This window comes from Neophocaena asiaeorientalis, unplaced genomic scaffold (assembly GCF_003031525.2).
Source record: "Neophocaena asiaeorientalis asiaeorientalis breed wild unplaced genomic scaffold, Neophocaena_asiaeorientalis_V1.1 scaffold116, whole genome shotgun sequence".
NCBI lineage: Eukaryota > Metazoa > Chordata > Mammalia > Artiodactyla > Phocoenidae > Neophocaena > Neophocaena asiaeorientalis.
The window spans coordinates 14,463,230-14,481,556 of record NW_020174561.1 but is presented as its reverse complement, the minus strand read 5'-3'; the positions used below and the strand labels follow the sequence as shown (position 1 = coordinate 14,481,556).

General features: G+C 34.3%; 1 pseudogene; it reads left to right on the top strand.

Annotated features, from left to right (window-relative positions):
- The first annotated feature begins 2,704 nt into the window (after positions 1-2,704).
- LOC112408214 (akirin-1 pseudogene) overlaps positions 2,705-18,327 on the top strand; it is a 118,172-nt pseudogene continuing 102,549 nt past the window's right edge.

Here is an 18,327-nt window from a genome sequence, read left to right as displayed (position 1 = left end):
GACAAAGACTATCATTTGCAGCTTCAGAACAAACTGCAGTGGGGTGCAGCTAGACGGTCTGCAGTTTATCTGATCACTTTTCCTTCTGTGTGCTTCCCAGGAAAAGTGGCACACCAAAATCCTGAAGGAACTCTCCAAGAACTTACATGATGCACATGGAGCTGCATAGCACAAGGAATGGATGGTAGCACATGCTCTGGTGAGCCATGCAGATTCTTTGTCCCACTACCAAGACTGAAACATTCATTCTCCCAGCTACTGGGAGTATTAGAAGCTGAGAGTTCTCACCTGAGTTCAGCCACAGCCGAAAAGAACACCTCACCCAGGGTAAATTTCTCTTCCTGGGGCAGCCTGAATCTTAATGACTGGCCACTGTAGGGCATAAAAGCTTTCCTCCTTTCCTTAATTTCAGATAACTCAGAGAAGACAGCCCAGCAAATGAGCTCCCCTGCTCAATAGTGCTTCTTTTAGTCCCCTATTCTGAACAATAAACTTCCTGCAAATCTCTGCCTCAGAGTCTGTTTCCTAAGAAATCTAACTTGTGACCCCCTGCAATAGGCAACACCACTGTTGCGAGAAAAATGAGGCAAATGATGGGAGAACCATTCTGCAGATGTGCAGATAGCTGTAGCATCCTCCAACCACAGACAGCTACAAGCTTTGATATAAAATATTTATCACATATAAAAATCCCAAACAATATGTATCTAAACTAAATTACCAGACAAATAAATTTCTTTCCTCATCATTGACTTAATAGGATGAATAATATGGGAGCTAAGGAAAGTTCCATTTATATACAATGTAAATGAAACTGAATAAAGAATTTCATTCGTTTCTTTATGAGATGTCAAATTAAAGAGCTGATAGGAGAGCTAAATGAACTGAAACAGGATGAACAAAAACACTCCCACATTATTTTTTGATTGCTGGTCACAAACATTAAAGGGATTATCAGAACTCGGCTTTATTTAACAAGCGAATCAAAAAGAAGCAGAAACAGATGAGCATTAATTGCATTTGTATTTGAAATCAAATACAGAGAAAATATTTTAAGAAAATGGGGCAATACCAGTGATAATGTTAGAGGAGCTGAAAACCATTTCCCTAAACACATCTTCCCTAGATATCCAGATTGTTCATATGGCCACGATACCACTGGAGTTTCTCTCCCATAAGAATCTTTAGCTTTGTTACATCTGAATGTTCTCCTAGAGTAGCTTCTTCTCGGACATGATTCTAATTGAATTATTAGATTAGGCATAAATTGTGTCAGGTATAAATCTAATCTAATCTAATCATAATTCTTATACCTAAATATTAACCTTTGCTGGGATCTCATAAGCATGCTATCTCAGGGTCATTTATGATCCAGTGTTTTTACCTTTAACTAGAAAACTTTCTTTCTTTTAAATACAGCTCTTCTAATATCCTATCAATAAGGTTTTGCCATCTCTTGGGCATACAGAGGAAGTCAGTACTGGGATTACACTGGAAGAAATTAGAAGGGGAGCTCATTTTGTATTTTCATTGCAAATTCTATCACTTTAATGTCCAAAGTTATTCCAAAATCAAACTACATAAAATACTGTACAACTATACTAAACATGTCTAGGGTTCTTTTCTAGCTCTATCTTGAGTGAATTACTTACACTTGTCTTAGCCTCCTCCTCTATAATAAAAATATCACAATTGTACTTGGTCCACCTTAAAGACTTACTAAGAGACATATTAATTAACATGAATGCAAAGGTTTAAGTGTTAAATTCATGTCCTCAATAAAAAACAAAATAAAACAAACGAACAACGCAAAAAACAGCTAGATTGACAATTTTAAGCACAACAGAAGAAGACAATAAATTTTCAAATCCATGACCTTTATAGTGAAAGTATCTTTCTTCTTTGGGATCAGAGACTTGACTTTGGCTATTCTCCTCAGTGTCAAGAGGCAGTGCAGATTTTCTGAGGCTCTCCAGTTTTTCTTTCCCTCATAATAGAAAGAAAATCAAGCCTTATAATACAATCAAGAGCTCAGTCTTCTAAAAAAGCTTCAGCTCAGTGATTGATTATACATCTGGTTTGGTGACAGAAATGTTTTCTTGAAATATACATTGAAATTGCTTATTTTGAGAGCTTATTTTCCCATTTTGTTCACTATTCAGAGGTTCTGTTTGTTTTCCCCATTGGCATAGGATCATTTATTTATTTCATAAGATCATTGAGTTGCTATTGTATTATCTCTATTTTCAGTTCAATCCAACCAAGGGGAAAATTCTAATCAATGGTCCAAAGATCATTGCATCCTGGCACCATAGCCATGTAGCATTAATGATTAGAGAAGTCGTCAGTTCAGCCGTCAGTCTTAGGCCTCCAGCCAGAATCTTTCATGCCCCATTACCTTGGGAATATTGCTAAATGCTTTTTTCTCCTTTTTCTTTTATTTAATGTTTCTCTGAACAGTGTGTTTCAGGTAGTATATTTTAAATACAGTGGCCTAGGAAAGCAACAAAATGCACCAAATCATCATTTACACATACTTAGTCTCCCCATCCACACAGCATGCTGTTACTTCTACTGTGCAGCAGCAAGCTTATTCTTTGAAGAAACTGAACCACAGACTCTAGTGTCTGTTATGAAAGACATCAGCCATAGCTTATGAGTTTCCATTCTAAAAACGGGAATTAGGTGACAGTCTACCGGTTGAATGGGGAGCCCATCTTACCCTAGTTGTTATCAGGATGCTAGCAGCCAGGCTTATAACCCCGAAAGGGAGATTAAAGGATTCTTTCAGAAGAAACTGACCCAAGAAAAAAGATCTTCAGAGGCTGATGTTTGTTGTCTCCAAGAAAATGGCTGCCAAGAGTATTTGGATGGTGAGAGACTCTATCAATGAACAGAGAAGCCAACCAGCTGACAAAGTCACCTAACATTGAGGGTATCCTTAATACTTCACTCTTAAACATAAAGAGAGCTGAGGGTCACCAAATATTTGACGGAGGCTCCAATATGAAAGACAGAGACCAAAAGAAACTGAAAAAGAAAATGAACTCAAGGGAAACAGCCATACAGAAAGAAGAGCAACCTCAAAAAGGAAAAAACAAAAACAAACTACAATTGATATTATTAAAGAGATGAGAGAAGATACTGTGCACATGAGATAAGAAGGGAAGGTTTAAAAACAGAATCATAAAAAAGATAAGATCTTGGTACTTAAACATAAAATTACTTAATTTTTTAATATCAGTAGATGTTTGGAAGATACATTTGATGACATGATCCAGAAAAAAAGATTAAACAAAGAAAATGGGAAAGAAAAACTAGGAATATCACAGGATAAACTAATTATCACGAGATCAACTATTCTAATAAAATTTCCAAGAAAAGGGAACTTGAAAGAGAGAAAAATGACCAAGGGAAAAATACCAATAATAAAAGCCATCCACCAATACAAATTATCCCGTAATTTTAAGTCTCAGCTATAAATAGAGGACCCTAATAGTTTTCGGAGAGAAAAAATATATATCATACATAGAGGAATAAGAACTAGAACACATCAGATATCTTAAGACCAATAGTGATAATCAATCAATGTCTTAAAAATTCTGAATGAAAATATTGAATTCAATACTTCACATTCTCATTATGCATTAATTGTGTGAATTTTTTAAAGCATTTTCAGAACTGCAAGCTCTCCAAAAGTATGTCTCCATTGCCCTCTTTTGACAAAGCTACTGGTGAACATGTTCCACTAAAACAAGGTAAACTGAGAAAGCAAGACAACATGGGATCAAGAAAACATAAGTCTCAGTCCCAGAAGAGAGGTGGAAGGGATTCCCAGGGTGACGGCAAAAGAAAACATAGGATGAGACTTGTTAAGAACAAGTCTAGATTGAAGCATAAAGGACTTTAAGGAGAGAGCTCCCCAATAATACAAAGGGAAATAATAGAGTAAATAACATATTTGGCTATGTTTAAAGGAATGTTTTCAGTTTTTCTGCATAGCTTAGTGTGGGAATGAACTAGTGATAGTTAATTAAAAAGCAAGCAAATTATAAAAATAAAGCAATTATAAACTGATACTTCCTATGCTGTTCAGGGTGGTAAGGTATTTTTATGTTATATACTAAAAATAGCAGCCACAGTTTTTCAGAATCTTCTAGATGTCAAACATAATTTGTCTCTCATCTTTGAACCCTTGAAAGTAAGAATTATTATTTTACAGATGAGAAAATCAACACTCAGAGAAGCTAAAAGACTTGCCCTAAGTCACACAGTTAGCAGGAAGTGAACTGGGATTCAAATCTATATTCTAACGTCTATGTTTTTTCTAATAAAGCATGCTTAACTGGCATGCGGATACATACATATGCATATTGCACATATCAAATGCAGTGTTACAAACCATGCTAATATATAGTATTGCTTTTGTCTTTACTTGTGCTATGTATGTGTGTATTTAGCTGGATAGGCATGAGTAGGTATGTATATGTAATTTTCTCAACTAGATTATTAGTAGAGAGGAATTATATATTCAGTACTCAAAGTTACTGTTTTTGTGGGTCATCTATAACTTAGCAGAGAATCTTACATACAACAAGCTTTCAGATGCTGTTCATCTGCTGATCATTTTCTGAGCTCTAAAGAAAATCTTTTCAACATAAAAAAATATGTATAGCATGAATAAGTGAAATAGTCATATTCTTACATCTATTTCCTTAGGACATTACTCTCAAAGTATTTTTAATTTAAAAATGAAATACTACATGTGGTAGGTAATAGTTTTTACATTTGTCTGTGCTAGGAAGAATACAATTATACAGTAGACTTTCAATACCAACTTGACCTTGGATATCATTAGATGAAGTGCTGTAGTAAGATTTAATTATGAGTGCCAGATTTCAGAAATTTGTACATCTAGGGAATGTCCAGAAAAGTAAGAGAAAGAGTGTCCACAAAAAAGTTTGGTTTTATAGAAGCTAAGAGAGGGTTTCTAGAAAGAAGAGTTAATCAACCATTGAACACTACTGCAATGATTCCAACAGATTCTACAACATGAATGCCATGTTGTAGAATCTGTCTTGCAGAGAGAGGTAGATGAGCTGGAAGCCACATTGGAGTGTTTATTTTATGACTCCCCACTAAAATGTAAGCTCCATAGGAAGAAGGAGGGTTTTTTTTCCCTTCCTAGTGCTATACAATGCCTGATAGAGGAGGCACTCCACAGTACCTTAATTTATTGAATTTTAAGCAAAAGTATATTCCAGGTCCTGTGCTAAGTTGCTAAGTGCTGGGATTTAAAAAGAAAAAAACATATTTTTCCCCAGGTGGTAATGAGGTCTATAGAGAAAAAGTAAGAAAAGAGGAAAGAGGACAGGGACTGTAGGAGGCAAGAGGGGTAGATCACAATTGTCAATGAGCAAATCACGGGAGGCCGCTTTAAGACAGTTATGTTTGCACAAAACATGAATTGGCTGAGGAGGGAAGACCTAACAAAATCTGTAAGAAGTGCATTCCATACAGAGGGAAAAGTTAACCCTTGATGTTCTGATGTGAGACTATGCCTAGAATATTTGAGACACAACAAGAAACAAAGAATTGATTATTATAATTGTTACTAAAATTTGCCCAAACCCTATGGGTTAATTCCTAGCTTCATCTTGCAAATAATGAAAAGGAGATTCAGAAAAGTCACCCTGTAAATAACAGGTTTCCTTCCACAAAGTAATGCTTGCTGTGGGCCACCGTTTCTCAATAGTGGCACTCTTGATATTTTGGGCTGGATAATTCTTTGTTGTCAGGAGTGGTCCTGTGAATCACAGGCCTCTACCCACTATATGCTTCTACGCACTATATGCCACTACCCACTATATGCCACTACATGCCAATAGTACCCCTCTCCCCACAAATCCCACGTGACAAAAATTTCTCCGGACATTTTTAAATGACCACTGGGGGTAAGGAGAGTGAAATCATCCCTGGTTCAGAACCACTGTCACCGAGTAGTACAGATAACAGGCAAGGCATCATTATAAATGACTGACAGTTAACTTAGGCCCTATTTTTAAGAAATGACCAAATTAGTTGCAGCACAATGATGATATTTAATCATATTAATGGTCATCTTATGCATAATTGATTGACTCAGCTATGAGGCATTTGAATCAGCTGGAGAGACTGCCTCAAATACTAAATTGACTAGAGTGAGCTTATGCTTTGCATTAATCAACAATGCCTTATGTGCATGTAAAATTGAAAGCACACCATGGAAATTCTGAGCAATTTTACCATGAGAATATTTATGTGCACATTTTATTAGCCTAATTCATTTTATTAAAGAGCATAAAACATATTTTATATTCAAAGTTTTAGGACAAAGCTATCATTAGATTTTATTAATTTTCCAAACAAATCAATCTCAGTGTAATTAACTCTTAATGAATATACCCTCGCTTCACAAATCTTGAACTCTCCAACTACAATTTATATACCCCACAACTATTATAACAGAGTTAGTATGTTTTAAAATACTGTCTATGCCAATTTATTGAGGGTGTGGCTTGGGGATATATTCATTCAAGTTTGCCTTATACTTCTTAGTAAAGAAATACATCATTGTGAATTAAGGAGGCTTAACTTTCATCATTTAAGTAAACATACATAACTTTTCCCTGCCTCATAAAAATAGATATCCATATAACTATTAGACCCATCCTTGTCTTAATGATAAATGAATGGCATCATGGAACTGTTTAAGCACTGCACTGGGTAAAGCAGCCCTGAGTGCATTCAAACATGAACTGAGGAAAGGCAGTTCAGAAGCTTTTGACAGGCCTTCACCTTACAGAATGTGTTTCTTCCCTGGCCACCTGAACAGAGCCTGTGGCTGCTGGGCCAGTGGGAGAAGCTTACACACAGCTTTGTTTCCCACCTGGCACTGAAAGCCTTCCCACCAGATTGAAGACATACAAGTATGTTAAGAGAAGGGATTATGCACTGGAGCTGTTGTTTACAACATGATTTGGGCTAATTAAAAATTATAATACATAAAAACTCAGGGAGAGCTTAGCAAAGAAAGCGAAGTTAAATCCTAATGCTGTTTAATCAAGCACGAAGTCATGAGATCTTCTAAAAAATATTTTGAGCCTCTGATAATATTCATATTAGAACATTTACTACAAACCTATTATATTCCTAGACATAGAAAAAGATCATGAAGTATACCATTTTTGACTTTAAAGTTGTTTTTAAAAGCTCAACACAATTGAGACATCTTTCTTGTAACTAAACTGATTTGTATTGCAAAAGTTATGAAGTCAGAATCATATAGGGCAATTATATTTCTTATGTCTCTCAAAATTTGGGCTACCATCCTAATGTTATGTATGCAAGTAATGTTTTCTTTTTCCCCTTAAAGGATACTTATTATTTAATTTGAGGCCATCTAGTAATATTACCCTATGGTTATTTCCAGAAAACATAATAAAACTCTAATATTTGAGTTAACACAACATATTCTCATCATCATTTTCACCAAGCAAAATTTGTAATCTTAACTGCTATTTGCTCCTTCTCTCTCTCTCTCTCTCTCCCCACCTCCCATTTCATTTCATTTTATTTTTTTGGTCCACTGCCATCTCCTAAAAAAGAATGGTGCTGAAAAGAAGGAACTCTGTATAAATAGTTGGGGACTCGGCTTATTGAATATTACTTTCTTAATATGCCAAAAGCTGATATTTTAAGTAAAACCATTTCTCTATTTTCATTATAGATCTATGGATTAACATAATAAATACAGAGAGGAATTCTATGAAAGTTGTGAAAAGAAAATAGAATTTTGAGCGGGGGGGGCATTTTTAGTTGTGATAGTTTTATGAGATACTATGCATTCAAATGACTCTCATAAATCCAGGAATTCAAGCATGGCACAGTGAGTTCAGATAAGATCCACAGGTGAATGACTAATTTTTTAAGCAAGTGCAACTTATATTACGATTGCAATAAACATAGTTATTACCAGCAGAGTGAGGCAATTTTGCAGCCTTTTCAGTAAACTCTCTTCCATTTCCTTACCTTTTAAAATCCATGTAAACAAGTGAAAGATATTTCAGGACAGATTGCATGCATCCCTTTTTTTTTTTTTTTAATACTCACAGTCTTTTGTTCATTCTAGCAGAAAGGGTTTAAATCTAGAGTGCTGTTGGCAATTAATGAGAATCATTCTTGATAACAGTGCTTAGCAGAATTAGTTTCTTTTAAGATGCTTAATTGCAAATTATTCTTCAACACTAAAAGAATATGCTAAATCAAAGCCCTTGTTTCTGTGTTTTTATTTTTCCTTTTCACCAGCACTGCAGAATTAATTTAAGCACATTTTACCAAAACTTTAAACAGGGAAACAGTTTACTTTTCTCTCAGAGTATTGCTTAAGTGAAATGTGAAGGAATATTTGTGTGTCTGTGTGAGAGAGAAAGCTTCCAAAGTTCTTTGAAAAATATCAAGATCTGATACAAACACTTAAATGAGATAGTAGTAGCAATTCAAAAAAGTAATTTGCCACATGCTTTATGGCATAAGTGCTATTTCTAAGAGGAGAGGAAAGAGTAGTCCTCAAATGTCGGCATGAATGTAAGCTGTCAAAACAGCAAATGCGTCTAGAGGAAAGACTGCCTTCAAAAAGCTGGGCAAAAGGATGAGATAAAGTAATGAGGTGTGACTGACATTTCATACTGAGATTCATCATGTTGTCACTACAACAATCAAAAGTTGACTCTCTTGGGGTATGATGCCAGGTGTGTAATAGCGAGTTGATTGATATCTACTATTTATCTTATAGTAAACAAGAAGGGATAAGGAGGTTTTCTGCCCAACTCCACTTTTACTTGATTTACAACCCTGACTAACCTTATTAGACATAGGTAAAGCGTCACTAATTGCAGGCATCAACTTGGAAGTTGAATGACCAAGAATAATGTGTTTGACCAATTAATTGACTATCACAGTTTTAACTTATCCATAGACACAATAAAAGCAACATCTTCCCCATTTTAACCTACTCACTTGCTTCTTCTGTAACATAGTCACAGTTATTCATGAAAAAGAAAAAGAGAACTACTTAGAATAGTTTCAAGATGATTCAAATATTAACTAGGAGTCTGATCAAGAGTTTCTTAATTAAGGTTGCTGTTGCCTTAGAATAAGCCTGCCAACAATACTTACAGTACAGCTAATATACCTTAACGAATGAGCATGATATAGTTTAAAGAATACTGTCAAAGGAAAATCACATACAATATTCAAAGGGACTGAACCATCTTTCTCCTTACTGCATATTAACCTTGCATATAAATTCAATTGAACTTAAAAGTAAAATTTGCTTTTGTCCTAATATTAAGTACTCAGAAATGTTTTCTCTTTATTCTGATTGCAAATTAGATTAGTATGCTCACAGTTGATCTCCTTTCAGATAGTATAAGGCTTTTTTCAAACAAAGATGGAAAATCAGTGTAATTATAGCTCAGTGACACTTTTGTAATGGGGAGAGATGTAGATGATACCTTAGTTAATACCTGAAAAAATTATCTACTCCATTAAAGAGGTATCTTAATAATTTCCAAATGTAGAAACCATTTTTCTGTAAGCTTTACCTTTCAATTTCTGGCTCTATTTTGTGGCATTCACCACATGAATGGAAAAGCCAATTTAAAAAAAGAATACTCAAATATGTACTGAGCTTCTACCACGTGCCATGCCCTGTACTAGGTATTCTGAAAATAAAAGAAATATGAGATAATTATGCAAGATATTCAAGGCAAAAGCAGTTATAATAAAATATTTTTGATAAAGAGATTTCTAATGAATTATACAAGCATTTTACTCTATTCTCTTTATTTGGTAGATGTCTTTATAAACACAAGTCAGTATGAAAATGCATCTCCTTTTGCCATAACATAGTCCCTATGATTCATGAAAAAAAAATTTAAACAATCCTTATTACACCTTTTTCCCTAACTTTCATTATATACCAAATTATTCCAAAACATAATGGCTTGAAACAACCCGTTATATTCACAGATCCTGTGGCTCAGGAACTCAAATAGGGCATAGCAGAAGTATATTTTTTTTGCACTATGGTAGATGAGATCTCAACCAGAGAGACTCTAAAACTGTGAGAAACTTAGTGGGCCTAGAACCATTTGCAGCTCATTCATTTCCATATCTGGCATTAACCTGGGCTAACAGGAACTGTTAGCTGTTCAGAAGATGTGCATGTAGTATTTTTGTGGCTTGGCTTCCTCACAGCACGGCAGTTTCAGAATAGTAAGACTTCTAATATAGTAGTTCAGGGCTTCAATTGTGAATATTCCAGGGATCAATGTAGAAGATACAATTGTGACTGTATAAATAGAAAAATGAATAGCACAGCACCTTCAGCCATTTAAAAATATCAAACTGCTTCCTGAATACATTTAATTCCATTTATACCTATAATTTGCTCACTGCATCAGTTTGCACAATTTAAATCTTGGTTTGATTTCCCCTCTGCATGGAAGTGGCCTTTGGTATTCCTTGGTTCTCAAGTGAAACACATTTATCATGATGAATTAATAAGCTAGAATTCTAATTGATCACAAGTTAGTGTCATTGACCTCAGTCAAACCTTCAGTTTGCAATCACTTTGGGTGAGCAGAGGATTAGACCCTGGGTTCTGAGGTGATACCACCAAACTACTAACATCTTGCCTAAAGCCATGCTTTCTCTTGCTTTTTCACCTCTCTATATCAATACTCTGTTATAACAAATCAGAAGCATGTTTTCTGGGAATACATAGCCCATCTTTGGAAATATTTTTATACCTAGATACTTCCTCATATATTTACTCATTCTTATATTATTATTATTTTTTAGTAACATCCCCCCTTGTTACTTCTTATCACACAAAGAATAAAATCCAGTCTCTGCTCTTACAGCCTAAAAAGTCATGTGTGTGTTTTTGTTTTGGTTTGGTTTGTTTGTTAATACTTGAAAGTCATTTTACCATTTGTCTCCTTTGATTGACTATAATCTCCACAAGAACTGGGACATTCACTATCCTATACCTAGTCCTAAATTAGTACTTGTTTCATAGAAATAATTAAATATGTATAGTTTACATTGAATTAATCAATGTTTAGTCCAATTCAAGGGAAGACTAAGATTCTACTATCTTTAGAGACTTTAGGGTCATCTTTCAGAAGGAACAACATTTATTTATTTATTTAGTAGAATAATGGAAAAAGACAATTTTAGAAGGCAAATAAATCTCATCAGTAACTTAAAAGACACTGGGTCAGATTTTCAAAAGGAAATAAGTACAAGGATGTATGTGTTCAGGCAAATTAAAAACGTGGTTAAGTATTATGGCTGTTAAGATCAACTTTGTGCTAATGTTCCCAAGTTTTAAACAGTAACTATTTAAGGACGTTTTTATTTGCCAGCATATGATAATAGATTGAGCTTTGATGACAGCATTTGCACTAAATTCATTTAGGCAATCAATGATAACATGAGAAAGAATGATATCCTGCATAAAGATGGGGCTAAGCTGAGAGCTATCATAGAGAAAGAATTAGCTAGTTCTGGTTCATGAGATTGAGATGTCAGAAAGAAGGAAAAAAATGAAAAAGGAAAAATTAATTCTACTTCCAGAGTCTGAGAGACTGTATCTCACAATGGTTGTGTTGGCAGAATGGGAAACCAGTTAAAAAAAAAAGAAAGAGCCAATTTTACAAGAAAGATAGTTAGTTTGCCTTGGAAATATGGACTTTTGAGACAATACTCAAATGGAAATATTCTATTAAAAACTGAAAATATTTGAGTGTTGAGTTAAAGATGTATGTAGCTGCTTTGGTCAGATTTCTAAAAATGCCCTCCACCCAAAGATTCCTGATGCCTGGATATTTAATGAAATAGTAATCTAGGTACTGTGGTGAAGAGATTTTGCAGATGGAATTAAAATTACTATCAATTCAGTTTAAGATAAGAAAAATATCCTGGATTACTCAGGCGGGCCCAGTTTTATCACATGAGTCAGAAGAGTCAGTCACAGAAAGATGCAACTTAAGAGAGAGGCAAAGGAGAGATGAGGCAAAGGTAAAGTCGGAGAGATTTGAAGCATGAGAATGACTCAACCCATTGTCGCTGACTTTGCATATAGAGAATGGAGGCCATGTTCCAAGGAATGGAAGACATCTCTAAAAGCTGAAAATGATCCCTGGTTAACAGCTAGCAGGGAAATGGGAACCTCAGTACTACAACTGCTTGGAACTGAATTCTGACGATATGTTAAGTCAAGCTTGGAAAAAGGTTCAACACAGAGCTTCCAGGAAAAAATGCAGTCCTGTTGACACAGTGATTTCATGAAGCCAAGAACAAAGAACCAACTTAACTACTTTGTGCCTACACTTCTGACCTACAGAACTCTTAGATAATTATGTGTGTTGCTTTAAGCACCTAAACTTGTAGTAATTTATTACGACAGCAATAGAGTTTCTACACAGCAATGACTCAATGAATACCACTTAAGTGACAACGTAACTGAAGCACATAGAAAAGAGAGAAGAGTTTCTGGTTTAAGATTAAGCTTTGGGAGTTCTACTTAAAATGAGGAGATGACTGGAGAGAGTGGGGTCAGTGAAGTCACACCAAATAATGTGGAGGGAATGCATGGATGGTCAGTGATCAAAAGCACATTTGACAATTATAGGAACTATTCAGGGTCATGCAAATAAAGGCAGCTAAAAACAGGAGTGGATGATCAATAAGTTAATGTTACAGAAAAGTCAAGCAGGGCAAGGATGAAGAAAAGGTCACTATTTGAGGAAATCACTGGAGGTGGAAATGAAATTTGAGGAATAAGAAATGAGTGGCAAAGAAATAGTTTGGAACAAGTACAGATTGATTGCTTTAGGAATTTAGATATATGAATGCATAGAACAGTGAGTGCAGTAGAAAAGGCAAGGAATAATTGAAATAAACGTGACTTCAGTACAAAAGATGACCCTGTTTTACCAAAGAACTGTCAGTATTAATTATCACATGTTTACATTATGTTTTCATTAGATGAAAGCAAAACCTTCTACTAATTCTTAAAGTGCTCACAAATGCACAAGGGGAGGCATGGTGGAAAGAAGAAATGCTGGGGCAAACTTCTATCTAAAAACCTGAGCAAGGCCTTAACATTCCCAAGTTTCAGCTTCCTCAGCAAACATGCAGGGTTAATAATACATGCTCATTTCTCATTACGTGAGAAAATATGTGCAAATCACCTAGCATAAATTCAACAATCTGAACCAGCCCCAAAGGTTCCAAATTGTATACCACTCTTATGGTATGGGCAACCTTAATACCTATCCCAGAGGTTTGAGAATTGAGAATATCAAATGTGTCTACAGATGGATAGAAAGCCAATTTTTGGTCTGGATAGTTTCTCTACTCTTCCAATGGTTCCTAATAAATAAACTATATCACCAGCCTTTCTGAGTCTCCAGCTGGCAGATTGCAGATCATGGGACTTGTCAGCCTCCATAATTTCATGAGCCAATACTTTATAACAAATCTCTTTACAATGCCTTATAATAAACAAACCAGTATCTTATATATATAATTCTCATATTCTCTCTCTCTCATATGAAAGATATAGATGTAGATGTAGATTTATAGATATATCCTACTGGTTCTGTTTCTCTGGAGAACTCTGACTAATGCATTTAGTGTCACTGAAATTTTGGGAAAAAAATGCATGATAGGTTGTAAAATGGATCATATAAATGAAAAGAGAATTATTGAATTATTCTCTTCTAATACTTATTAGGCTGAAAAAATTGCATGGAGTTCTTTCTACCTTCTCTAAGTCCAATCCTGTAAAAAAATAAAACTAGAGGGAATTTGATATACTAAATTTAACATAAAAACTATTTTTAAAAACACCTGAGAAAACAAAAGGCAGATGTGATGTGTCCATGTGGAGAAATGTAATAGTATAAATGAGAACTGTCATATCAATAAAAACATATTGTAAAATGAAAAATATAAAAGTCTATTTACTAGAAAAGAAGGAACAGTAATTCAAGAAGATACCAAATCATAAATACATATGCAACCAACATTACAGCCTTGTACTATTTAAACACATTAACAGAAATAGAAAAATAGACAGATCTATAATTTTAGTTGGATATTTCACATGCACCTGAAACCCTGCTGGTCAAATGAAAAGAAACACAAGCAAAGTGATACAAATAAGCAAGGAGATAAGGAATAAGTAGAGATTTAGAAAGCAAATGCCATGAGAAATAAACAATATACACCCATATATATCTTTTATGGAGATTATATATGATGCATATATAATATATACATATATATGCAACATATACTATATATGTCATATATATGCAACATATATACTGCACATAAATATAGATATCATATATGTTGCAGAGAAGAAAGGTCACATTTGAGAACACATGAAACATTCACAGAAGTCAGCTATGTATAAAGGCCATCATAGGAGCCATAATAACTAGAATGAATCAACATTATGCAGTGTAATAAAATTTAAAACAAACAATAAAAATATAACAAAAGAAAGTTTAAAAAATCCTGGAAGCTAAAGGACATAACACAAATAAATCTATTTTACACATAAAATAGTATAAAAAATAAAAAATATTTTAAATTAAGTGACAATAAAATAACTACCAACCAAATTTGTGAGTCAAAGCAGTGCATAACAGAAACTTCATACTCTTAAATACATTTATCAAAAAATAAAAAAGAATGAAAACAAAAGAACTTAGTGTGCAATTTAAGAATCCAAAATGAGAGCAACAAAAGCAAAAGCAGAAGAATATGGAGGCGGAGGGGGAGGAAAAAAAGAGGAGGATGCAGAGGAGGCGAAAGCAGAGGCAAAGGAAAAAAGAAGAAAGATATGGCAACTCCTGGAGTGATAAACATAAAACTTTAAACTAAAAGCCTATTTATTTCAGTTCCTTTTTCCCAGTACATCATGTCCAGATTTCTTTAAAAAAAAAAAAAAAGAAACTAGGCATACTAAAAGACAAAAAACACAGTTTGAAGAAACAGAAATGGCAATTATTTTGTAATTATCAGACCAGAAGAGGAGGATAGTTAGAGAAGAAACAAATAAAGGTAAGATAAAATATATTCTTTTTCTTATTTTCTTAACTGATCTACTAGAGAACAATTTATTCACACTTAAAATAGCCACAATGTATTCTGTGATTACAGCTAATGGATAAGTGAAATGAATGAGAGTGATGTCAAATGGCATTATTTAAAAGAGGACTTGGGTTAGTTGTAAATGTATATTGCAAAGTTGAGGGCAATGATTAAAACAAGTTTTAAAAGAAGATAATTGATATGTAAGAGAGGAAATAAAATGGAATCATAAAAAATGTTTATTAAATTCAGAGAAGACAGAAAAAGAATAGAAAAAAAGGAACAAAAGGCAACTAAACAGAAAACAGTAACAAGTATGACAGATATTAATCCAACTATATCAATGATCACTTTAAACATCAATGGTCTAAATACACTAAAAAAGGAAAGACTATCCACTAGAAACCCAGTTAAAATATAAACACACAGATAGATTAAAAGCCAAGGGAAAGAAAAAGGTACACCATGCTAACACTAAACAAACAAAAGCCAGAGTAGCTATATTCATCTCAAACAAAGCAGACTTCAGAGCAAGGAAAATTATCAGGAATAAAGAGGAGCATACTGACCACTGATGTTGAAGGATCACACTCAAAGCTAGAAAGAGACAGACAGACAGACACAGATTATGTACAATGAAACAACAATCAAATTGAAAGCACAATCATATTAGCAAGAATAGAGTCCAAAGACAATTGAATAACTTTTAAAAGACTGAGGGATAATAACAGCCAACCTAAATATTCTACAACTATAAAAGTTATCAGTTAAGATTAAGGATTAATTAATAATATTTTTCAGTGATACAAAGAATGAGTTAACTACTCAGAAATTCTTGTTGCTAAAAAATTAAAGAATATGTTTCAGGAAAAATAACTTGAATTAGAAAATTAAATAAGGATTACCTATGACTAAATTTGAGGGAGAGAGTTGTTATAAAACAAGTTGTTATAAAACAAACCCCCTGAAAAATGTTGACGTAAAAAAACAAAAACTAGAGTGGAGATACCAGAGTTCAAATAGTCTAAGATAAAGAAAGAAATTGATTACACTTATATTTTGTCTTGTCAAGGAAGCATACTAAAATTTTAAGTGGAATTACTGAAAAACCAGAAATAAAAAGTAAATCCCAAAGTAATAAAGACTATGAACAGGAATAAAGAAGATCATCATTGATCAAATAGAAAAAAAAAAACAGAAAACAAAAAGAAAAGGAATTTTAAAGAACACAGAATAAGAGACCAATAATAAACCTAAATATATCAATAAACATAATAAGCATGGTAGATTACATTATTGTTCAAAATGTTTGCTTCCCCTTCTCACAAGCTTGGCCATATGGTTTGTTAAGTAACACAAAGAACTGAATTGTGAAATCAAACTCAAGTGAGTCAGACACTGTACCCAGTATCAAGCTCTATAATTATTTCAAGGATACAAATAATCAAGCGACTCAGATAAAGCAGAGAGAGTTCTGGGACATGCTGAGCAGCTCCCAGGTCCTTCCTTCCCACATTGAACATGCACTCTTGGCCAAGAATAGATAAGATGTCTAAGTGAGGTACATACATTATTATCCCAAACATCAGTGAACGTTTTGTTTATGAATTATCTCCAATTTACCACCAGCTCATGTGATATTTTCCAAGAAGCCATACCTCATAAATCCATAGATTCTGTTTTTATTTACTATAAGCCATCTTTAGCCAGGGGCACCCCATTAAGAACTTTCCCTAGTTAATGACTCCCATCCTAGCAAATATCATTAGTGTATTTACCCAGAGATTCAGTTATCATGTTGTCAAGAAGATATGACTAGAAACTTCCCCTTGTTAAACAGAATGATTAAATCACAGGCTAGATTTTTTAATACGTTCTTCCATATTTACAATACTGATTTGGGGGGAGAATTATATTTCCCTATGTCACTGAATTCAGGACCGTCCACGTACTTTGCTTTGGTAAATAAAATGAGTGTGAAAGTGAAGTGTGTCACTTCTGAGTAAAGTTTTAATACCAGTTTGTGGTTTGCCATTTATCTCTTTTACTCTGCCAAGAGAACATAAGTGTCCCAGATAAAGGTTACACTGTTATCCTTGGTTCCAACTGAAAATGACACGATAGACATGTAGAGTGAGAAAGAATTAAACTCTTTGCTTTAAGTCACTGAACAGGTTGCTTTATTACTGCATCTGATTAGAGAGAATGAGCCAGAGCAAAATTTTAGCATGCTGGAACCTAAAGAGAAAGACTGAGAGAAAGTCCCTGTGGCCATGGAACTCTAAGAATATTATTTTATCTCATTCAATACTATTTTTTTCCTGAATGACACCATATTCCATCTTGGTTATACCCAGAATATCAGTAAATTATTGTGTTGATAGTATCATAACAAACAATAGAATAGCCTGGGAGTGATTTATTGATCAAGCGGTATTCATTGTAAAACCACTGTTAGGATCAGTCCTATGTATTTAAGATCTTGCATCTGAATCTACAAAAATCTACTCCTTATTGTACATGCAAGAAACTCTCACAATGTAAACTCTGCATGAAGAGTTAAAAGAAATTTCTCAGTACATAAGTAAGAGTGAACAAATATTTTTTTCATACTGAAGTTCTTTGGTTTTCCATGGAAAATGTTCTGCTGTACCTATTCAAGTTGTAAGAAGGTCTTTATGATTTTCCTCTCACTGCTGTGGCCTCCCCCGTTGCGGAGCACAGGCTCCGGACGTGCAGGCCCAGTGGCCATGGCTCACGGGCTCAGCTGCTCCATGGCATGTGGGATCCTCCCGGACTGGGGCACAAACCCGCATCCCCTGCATCGGCAGGCGGACTCTCAACCATTGCGCCACCAGGGAAGCCCGGTCTTTATGATTTTTTAGATGAAATCTTTAATCTATATGACCACTCACATAAAAGGTATAGTCCTTGACATAAGCATATATTTCAGATATAATTTGGTCATTTGTAAAATCTAACTTTACCCTTTAAGGCAAATTAATATCAACATTCCAAGAACACAACTATGTGTAGAAAATAATTTTAAAATGAGTTCCTCTTAAGGTTAAGTTTGACTTAATTTTAGTGACAGAAAACACCAAAATA